The 10,536-nt window shown below is 36.6% G+C and overlaps 1 long non-coding RNA gene across 1 annotated transcript; it reads left to right on the forward strand.

Moving 5' to 3' along the window:
* The first annotated feature begins 6,814 nt into the window (after positions 1–6,814).
* LOC307164365 lies at positions 6,815–10,145 on the forward strand. Its single transcript, XR_013822266.1, has 4 exons — positions 6,815–6,957; positions 7,054–7,228; positions 9,244–9,466; positions 9,606–10,145. It is a non-coding gene; the product is annotated as an uncharacterized lncRNA (long non-coding RNA).
* Positions 10,146–10,536: the final 391 nt, after the last annotated feature.

Consider the following 10,536-nt stretch of genomic DNA (forward strand, 5'->3'; position numbering starts at 1 on the left):
TATTACTTCAAATTAGGTTAAAAGGAACTACGCACAAAATCAAATCATAATGTTTCGCTGGATAAGTGTATGTAAATGTGAACATAATGTTCATTAAAAAAATTCTTGCTGTTTGTTGTTTATAGAAAAAATATTGAGAAGCGCAATCACCAGTAAAATCACTAAAGTTATGACGACAGCTTTCTGGAGTTCGCTAGTTGTACGCTATCTGTTACACAATATAAATCACACAATTCATCCAAAAAAAAAAGAAAAAACACCTTATGGATATGTAAATAAATAAACAGAAAGTATGCAATATACTAATAGATAGAAACCAAGGGTGTAACTTTGGTTTGAGAAGTGAGGGGGACACAAAATGGGGGAAATTTTTTTCGATTTGAATCCCATTTCCTGCATTTACATACATTTGGGGACTATGGTGATACAAAATAATTAAAAATAATAATTTTGAAAATAATTAAGTTGATTATAATGATAAATTCTGCTAAAAAGAATAGTAGGGTACTAAGTATAACAAAAATATGTCTTACTTTTTTATTGTTTAATAGGGGCCGATTGCCAAGATGTGAGAGAATCATTTTATAAAGTCAAAAATGTTCACTATTAATGTTTTGTGTAAATAAAATTGAAATAAAGTGAGACTCAATTTCCACTGTAATGTAGAAACAACATAAAGACAGTATTTAAATAGCCTAATTGTTTAATAGCATCTTTTTATGAATGAAGGCCTGTATCACTGATATTAATATAGCTACCGATGTCTCGATGAAAATTATTTTTTCCCCCAAAACATTTATTAGGCTTCAAAAATATAACAACTTTTAATTTAAGTGAACTTTAAACAATCCTCACTTAAACCCATAATAAATGTCATATTTACCCAGGGCCGGATTAAGAATTTCCTGTGCCCTGGGCATCAAGACTCAAGGCCCCCTGTAGTTAGTGGGGTTGGGGGGCATGCTCCCCCGAGAAAATTTGGATTTCTCTGACCTACATATGTGCAATTTAGGACTTTTGAAGGCCAAAAAATTATAAGAAATAGGCTATTTAAAACATTGTCATTAGATTATTTGTCAATACCTGCTCTCTCCTCATCTTCATATTTCTTATTCTCTCAGTATTCTTATCCTGGCCTATTTCTTCCCCTCCTAAAGCTGAACTTTGACTGATAGTCTTTTCATTTCCGTCTGTGGCAGTGACGAAAGTAAACATAGGCTCAACTGATATTTATACGTTTTATGAATCATTTTATAAGACAAGTTAATTTACTCAAGGCTACCTGTAGCCTAAGTCAGTATTGCCATTAGGAACCTTCTGCAAGCTTTGGAATTTGAAAACGTCTGTTTTTAAATGTTAAAAGTAATTTTAAATAATAAAAATTATAGGCTTGCCCTAATGGTTAATCCGGCCCTGTATGAGACTTTCCTGTCTTAACAGGTACGAAATCTACAGAAATTGAATAAGGTTATCAAATAGTCCGCACTGCATAAATTATAAATTACATATAGATTAATCCTTATTAAAGCTACAAGTTTTTCTTTCAATGATTTTCTCTGTTCCCTTTGTTCTTTGGTTAAAGGGATAGTTCACTTTGAAATTAAATTTTGGTATGTTTTAGCTTACCTGAAGGGCATCCAAGATGTAGGTGTCTTTTTTTCCGCAGTAGTTTCAATTTTGATATTTTTAGGTCAAACCGTTCTTGTCTGTTAGTCATTTCATGCAGGTATATGGATACTGACTCAAAGAGCTTGCACAAAGTCCAAAATAAAACAGTTCCCCATCGTCCAAATTAAACAATTCCCCATCGTAAGTACACATTGATGGCCTAAGACACGAAACGAGTGGTTTGTGTGAGAAAACGAACAGTATTTATATAGTTTTTAGCTCTTATAACACAGCCGCGTCCAAATGATCTGAGGGCTCGGCGGGTATAGATATACTAGATGTCGCCTTGGCTACGGTTCCGTTCCAATGAACTGCAGTAGCGAAGGCGACATCTAGTGTATATATCTATACCTGCCGAGCCCTCAGATCATTTGGACGCGGCTGTGTTATAAGAGCTAAAAACTATATAAATACTGTTCGTTTTCTCACACAAACCGCTCGTTTCGTGTCTTAGGCCATCAATGTGTACTTACGATGGGGAATTGTTTAATTTGGACGATGGGGAACTGTTTTATTTTGGACTTTGTGCAAGCTCTTTGAGTCAGTATCCATATACCTGCATGAAATGACTAACAGACAAGAACGGTTTGACCTAAAAATATCAAAATTGAAACTACTGCGGAAAAAAAGACACCTACATCTTGGATGCCCTTCAGGTAAGCTAAAACATACCAAAATTTAATTTCAAAGTGAACTATCCCTTTAACTTTACTGACAGAGAATTAGTGGCTGCTGTCCCTTTAAGATCTGCCGCTGACAGGATCTCACGCATTTAATTTTCTCATTTACTCTTGACTTTCATTTAAGATTTTATTTAACTCATTTAAGAATGTTCTTGTGAGGATACTCGATAAAACGGGCATTTTGGCATACATGTGTGTGTTATTGTTCGATTCTAGCGCGCTGTCTGTGCGTCGTGTGCGTGTGTGTGCGCGTCAGGAGCGCTCCCTGCTCATTAGAACTTTCATTGAGCTATTTTTAGAGTGTGGACGCGAAGTTCCTGGACGCGGCAGCGCACATCGGCACGAGCTTTCTTTGTCCTGCTCCTCCGTGGCAATGACGGTGAGCGAAAAAAGAAAAGGAAAAAAAAAAATCATAAACAAACGAATTTGAAAGTGGGGGGGACACAAACGGGATTTTGAAAAGTGGGGGGGACATGTCCCCCCTGTCCCCATAGGAAATTACGCCCGTGATAGAAACTGCAGTGGGAATAATTCCTGTAAGCTTTCTTTTTGGCCAAAGGTGCTCTAAACCGACGACCTGATGGCAGTAAAGAGTGATACAGAGGATGAGAGGGGTCAGTGCTTTCCTCTTTACTGCTCAGTTATAGAGGTCTAACAGCTGAATCTGCAATGATTTCACTGCAAAAAAGGCTTTTCTTACTTAGTATTTCTGTCTTGTGTCCAGTCCAAATATCAAAAAATTCTTAAATCAAGAAACATTTACTAGATAAATAAAATGACATAAGAAATTATATATTGTTTTCTGATCAGAAAAATAATAAAATTAAAGGTATAGCGGAGGATCTTTCCGAATTTTAGATAAGAACCGCCCTCTCCACTTTTTGAAAAAATGCACATGCGCAACACTCTACCTGCTACCTGCTAACGCCTATTAAACGTGTGCGAGGTTCTCCTCGTGCACGCTCTGTTTACAAGTTGCTGTCGGCATCGCTCATACAAGATTACTTTCCAAAAGAAGATTTGCACTTTTTCTCCAAATAGCATGCCAAACTTTACCTGTCGAGTAGAAACTTCGCGACTGAGGCATCAGTGGGAAGCCCAACCTGTGTTTTCAGCGCACGCCATCGTGTGAAACAATCTCCCAAAAACACTCTGATCTTGTTTCTCTCTTCTGAGGCCTTTCTCTTCTTCTCATACAGTTCGTACAAACTTTTTCTCTTGCGACCCTCAGACATTTTCAAAGGACCCGGTGAAACGGCGAGCTTCAATGAATGGCTGAGCTCTAGCTCACCACACATAAACACCTGAAAGTGCGCATGCGCAGAAAGCGGAAACTAAGGGACGAGCACGTACGACGGCCTTACGTAAACATATCACCAGAATGATTGACACTTAGGTGGACCAATAGTTTGCACTACCCACCCGGAAAAAGAAAATCCTCCGCTATACCTTTAAGTGAGTTTTTGCACAAAGCAACCAAAATTATCTGCCAACTGGGTAAGAAAAAAATAAAAATAGAGTTTTGGTATGGAAAAATCCATACTAAAAATTTCAGGGAAAGATTTTTTTTTCAATGATCAGCAAAATTGTGTGTGACACCTGGGTCTAAGCCTTTCATCTTAAACTACACCAACAACCACAGCATAAAGTGAGGGATCAAAGACGTGCTAGTAACAATCCTCCCTCGCCAAGGAGAGAAAGTCCTTTGCAACGGCTCACAAAGAGTCTCCTGGTGAAGAGGGAACGTCCATGGGGCAACGAGATGATCTACACACCTGGAGGAAGATGTGGACCAACTAATGGCTTAAGCTTAACAGAAGAATCTGTTAGTGTGATGATTTTATTTGATTCAATCAAACTACAGGGCTGAGTATCGATATAGATATCACGATTTGATTAGTTATGATTCATTTGAAAATATTTCAGGTTAATGTAAATTGAAAAGATGAAAATTTCTAAATGCTATAGACTATAGAGGAACTCACTAGGTACATAATTGTAAAAATAAATAATATTGGGATTATTATTGAAGAAACTTGAGGGTTTTAATATCCAGATGAGACATTATAACAATAAATGCTAAAAATTTTAATAGTTGCAACAGTTGTTGAATGTGTGATAAACCGCTTTGTCAGACCAGGTCCAAATATTCTCATGCAATCTGATTAAAGCTCGCAATAAAGAGCAAAAGAATAAATAAATGGGCTCATCCTGAAAATCTGTCAAACGAGACTCCCGTGGCTCTTCTGCTTCTGTTCTCTTCCAACTTCTGCTCGCCACCAGAGGGATCCCTCTCCCGAACTATATTAAACCTCTTTGAACTAGATTTCCCTCTCACACACCCGGTGTGGTATAGTATTCGCTCCGTGCACAAAATGGCGACCGTTCCCTTACGAAACAAAAATATATTGCAATATATTGGAAAATATCATGTGTTATATTAGGCAATATATTTTCATATATGGGATTTAATATTTATATTTTCCAATATATTGCAATATATGTGTAGACCATATATGTATATATATTGATACATATAAAAAATATATTGCAATCAAGACCAAAAAAGGCACTATATTTTTACATGTAATAGTTTGTCTTTACTCTTTGACTTGATATGCTTTAATATACTGGAATATATGCATGTGCATATATATGTGTGTGTGTATATATATATATATATATATATATATATATATACTTTCCAAATAAACAACCATAGCATATGCATGACATAGCTATATAGCCTAAAGAAAATAGTGAAGACAAAAATCTGCATTACACAAATAGCAGTTTTATTAAAACAGAGTTGCAGATATGCAGAGACCACATTCACGAGTAAGTTAGTACGGAGCTCGCGCATGCGCAATGCTTGAACGGGAAGGTGTGATCAGAGACGGGCTGCGGTGTGATTCAGGCGCGAGATTATTGTTTTGTATTACTATTCTTTTTGTATTTAATTGTTGTATGTTCTGTTACTGAATAAAGCATTAAAAAAAAGTGATTCAGGCGCGAGGAGTGGACGGAAGCACGGAGCTCGCGCATGCGCAATGCTTGAGCGGGAAGGTGTGATTCAGGCGCGAGAGGACGGTAACAGGGAAAGAGACACCAGCATCAAGGATGCGATCATTTTCTTTAACAAAAATGTCAAAATATAGGTTTGCCCTTGTTATTTGGGCGAAGGGACCTGAGAAAGATAAAACCAGCATAATTCCCATCAGCTGGATAATTGATTTTGACCCAGCTGATACTGATAACTAACCACAAGACAAGAAGCCTATGGATGGCCCGTCGAACATGCTGTTGTTCTTCATTTAGCAGGCAAGTCGGTCTTACTCTTTACACACACTCACACTTATTTCACTCCATTTATTGTATTATCAAATACAGCTAAAGTTACTGAATGTCTGTCGTTCTGTTTATCTATCAAAATGTGTTTCCCATATTTGACTGTTTTACAATGGCTAGCTCTAATTGTGTAAATGTATCCCATGGTGTGTGTATATTTTACAATGGCTATATAGCATTACCCAGATCTTCATAGATAGTTTTAAAGGGGCAGTGCCATTATTTTATTTCCCCCTATAACATGATCTTTGGGTATTAAAGGTAGGGTAATTGATATTGTTTGGTCAAAACAATAGTTTTTTGTTATAAGGTTAAAAGGTTATATTCTGATAGTAGGCCTAATCATTGTTAAAGAGTGTTGTTTGTTCAGTAACAGGAGTCTCCATGTCTCTCCAGCTCTTTAATAAACAGAAAATACTTTTTCAGGTAGGTGACAAATGTCAGCCAATCAGGAAATGGTACCCATTTATTAGCTTAAATTTTATAATGTTTCAGTTCTATTTTTGTCATCTCAATTCTTTCATCATCACTTCCAATTTAAATTGTTTAATCTGTATCCTGTGTGAATTCTCTCTCCTGGTTGGACAACATTGGAACTGAAACTAAACTGAAAATGCATTTTCTGTTTAATAAAGATCTAGAGAGACATGGAGACTCCTGTTACTGAACAAACAACTCATGTTACTGAACTCTAATGAACTATAGAGCTATTTAACAATTATTTTAACAAAAGAAAATCACTTACCCTACCTTCAAGATTATGTACAAAGGAATATATATATATATATATATATATATATATATATATATATATATATATATATATATATATATATATATAAAAAATACAGTAAGTGTTAAGTTTGTTTATCACTATAGTATATCACTGCAAGGTCTTTTTCCATTTGCCAAGTGGTTTACAGGACTAAAATCAATTCTATCCATAGACGCATGCATAATTAAAAAAACAAAACAATTCATGGCACTACCTCTTTAAAGAAGTCTGAAAATAGGACACATCATTATTTTTTATTTATTCTGTAGTATTTATTATTATTCATTGTATGGTGTTGATTATTGGCATTAAGTACATATATCCTTCTATATGAATGTAGAAAAAGAGGCTACACTCAGAGCTGCTGAGCAGGAACTCTATCCAGATAACATGCCGAGGGTGAGAAAAGCAAAATGCCTAGACTTTGGTGATGAAGATACCAGTATTGGCAACAAAAACTCTGGCTATGGAAATCCAAACCGGGTAATTAAGCGGCAAAGATTGATATCACATTAGGGATCATTTGTGTATTGGATTATCCATGATTAAATATTACAAATGAACATCTTTGCCCTATAGAAAAAGGACAAGGTTGCTGCACAAAGACAGGCGGAGGAGGAACTACTCTCAGAGGACAGCCAGTTCATAGCAGAATCGTCAAGCCAGGAAAACAACGACCTTACCAGAGACCTGCAGAGCCAGATCAAGGCCTTACAGAAAGAAAACACCAAACTGCGGAACATGGTAGTTAAAGGCAAGTATTGAGTATTAAATCATCAAATATTACTCTATATCAAATGGTATTAATCCATTTAGATCCGCTTTTCAAAATACTCAAAGACGCTTTACAAAAGAAAGAAAGAAACAAACAACTTTATTAAGAAATAACTATTTAAAAGACTAAGAACTTAATGAACAAATATCACTGGAATTAAAATGACGAAGAATTAAAATTAGGAGGGGAAAGCACGTCTCAAAAGGTGGGGTTTTTTTAAATGTGGGAAATCTGAGGAATTGACCCTTGAAGAAATTTATTTGTCACTCACTTACACAGGCATAAGCAGGAAAATGAGGTTGCAATTTGTTCCATGTGATTGTTCAAGTAAACCACCATCGGTCAACAGTAGGGCTGTAATCAACCAAAGAAAATCTTGGTCGACTGAAGTCCTGAAATTTTCAACTAAAAATCGGCTAAAGATTACGTTTAGGAAATAAAACGTTCAATTAATTTGCTGCACATTGTGCGCAGTACTTGGTAGCCTTGTTGTCCGCCTAAATGAATTATAAATAAACATAAACTGGCTATTTGCAGTATATTAAATCGTTTTTGACCTCATTATTTTGCACTGAAATGAGTCTGACAAACGAGTCTGACAGCGTTGCATCACATGCACCTGCGTAATATCAGAGCCTATGATTTCCGAAAATAGTACTATGTTGTCAACTAGTGATATCATCACAAAAACTTTCGAGGAATATGCAACATAATTTAGACAATTGACCTATGGCTAAGCCACGCCCCCAAACGCGATGAGCCAATCACAGTGCGCATAGCTAACCCAATGCACTCGGACATTCTTTGCTTCCACGTCCATTGAAATGCATTGCAGTTAGTCAGTTTTCATTCGTTTTTATCTGTTTTTTCTTGTCATTTTAAGTTTAAAATGGTCAAACGGTGTGCATGGGGTACATTCAACTCCAACACTAGGTATCCTGAGAGGCTGGGCGACGGTGTGTATTTTTTATCCTTTCCCAAGTCACATCTCAACCGAGAGAAGTGTCTGCTCTGGATTAATTTATACGGTAACTTAGACCACAACACCAACTAAACTTGAATAAATTAAACAAGGATGTCTACATCTGTTTTAAGGTAAGTCAACAACGTATTTCAACGTTATCTTTAACATCTCTAATGTAACTTTAGCCTAGCTTCTAGCTGCGTTGCAGTTTGTCAAGAGTACAGTTTGACAAAAGCACAATGTTGTGTTTTACACAAATACAAGTAGGCTAAACACTTTGCAGTTTTAATGATGTCCTGTATGAACATTTTTTATTTTTTATGTTTCCACTGTTCGATCGCAATCGCGCCCGCGCCTCTCTCTATCTGACACACACATGCTGCGACACCAAACGCGAATAGAGCGTCAAATCCGCGGGTACCGCGTCTAGTTCGACGCTTGAACATTTTGAATCCATTTGCACGTCCAAATCGAATAGGACGCGCTTATAAAGCGAGCGTTTGAAGCGAAATAGCACCTGTTTGTCCGAGTCAGTGGAGGGGGCGTGGCTTAGCCATAGGTCAATTGTTTTTGTCATATATGTATTATAATAACTGACAGACACTATAAAATGAATTTTCAAAAATGAAAATTATGTCATTAATGACTCACCCTCATGTTGTTCCAAGCCCGTAAGACCTCTTCGGAACACAGCTTACGATATTTTAGATTTAGTCCGAGAGCTCTGTGTTGCACGTCACACGCATCACACGCATGACAAGCGTCGGCCAATAGTGAGCCTACGTGGTGACGTGCAACACAGAAGCGCTGCGCTAAAACATTATGTGAACTCACTCGAGGCCCACAGAAACATCACTTTGCACACCTTGCAGACCTTCACGTAAGTATTTATTAATTGGTAAATTTCGAACAAACATTAAAACTTAAACCATTTTTGGCATTCTATTGCTTGTGGTGATTTTCCTTGTTTATTTCTTTGCTTATGCTCTTATTTATTTATTAATTTTATTTGTTTGTTTGTTTACAAAAGGTGAAAATCAGGAATGATGGAACCGTCACTGTCTCGTCACATTGTTGGGAGACTGCAAAAGCTTGTACCACCCCCAATGGGATGGCAACTGATGGGGCTCTTCAGTGTGGATGTCCTCCTCAAGCCCAACCTGAAAGGAGGATGCTGGCATCCACCTGCAAGCTGGATCCCTCTGCTGATCGTCGGCAGGCTCTCGACCCGAGGAAACTTCAAACTTTGCAAGGTAAATAGTTTTCAGAGCTGGTGCTTTCCAGTTTTGATTGCATCTCTGCCAGATGGGGGAGGGGGTCGAGATTTTCGCGAACCAGAGGGGCAGCAGGAGGAGTGAGGAGCAGGAGAGTAATCGTTGTTCTGTTCCACAGATGCTGTTGTAAACCAGTTTCCGACGGCCAAGGAAGCTGATGTCAGAAAATCCATCAACGGTAGAATCTGCGAGCTGAGACACCAGGTGAAGTGCAAAAGCGTGGTCGTTTAAATCAGCGAAGAACCAAGATGGACTCCTAACCAGGATAACGGACTGTTCTTACGGCAATTTATTTCTTTGCTCTTCCACAGTTCCATTAAAGTTTGTATATATATTTTTTATTTATTCATAATTATTTTTGCATTTGTTTATAGATATTTTATTTATATTTTATAACAGCACTGCTGAAGGTTTGAAATAGACATTGGTCATTGAAATTGCTTTAAATTATAATTTATATTTTGTATATTTTCTGTTCAATGGCACTCTTTAAAACTGTTGTACTGTTAAGAAATGTAGAGTTCAATCACATTTCCTTTGTCTGACCATATGCAAGGCCTCTTGAGGTTTTAATAGGCTCTCTGTGTAGCTCTCTACCTCAAATTGGGTTTAGTATCTGTGCCTGATTAAAAGAAAATAAAGGTGGCTTTTGATAATGACCCATTAGTCTGTTAATATGTGGTATAAAGGTTTGCACATATATTGCAGGTTGAATATTTATTAAGTATTCCTATTTTAGATATTACATGTAGCCTACATATACTGTATATATCACCATATATGTATGTACATTGTTAGGCATGTTCTCATATATGTACACATGTATTGTGTATATATTTTACAATATATATGTACATATGTTTTCATATAATTTTACATATATTTAAAATGTATTCCACAATATATTGAACACACATCTGTACATATATTTCATGTATATATTTCCATATAATTTTACATATATTTAAAATATATTCTACCATATATTAAACATATATGTGACACTATATCTTTACATATATTACCAAAACATTTTCCCATATAAATCG

This window comes from Squalius cephalus (assembly GCF_949319135.1).
Source record: "Squalius cephalus genome assembly, chromosome: 9".
NCBI classification, from domain to species: Eukaryota; Metazoa; Chordata; class Actinopteri; order Cypriniformes; family Leuciscidae; genus Squalius; species Squalius cephalus.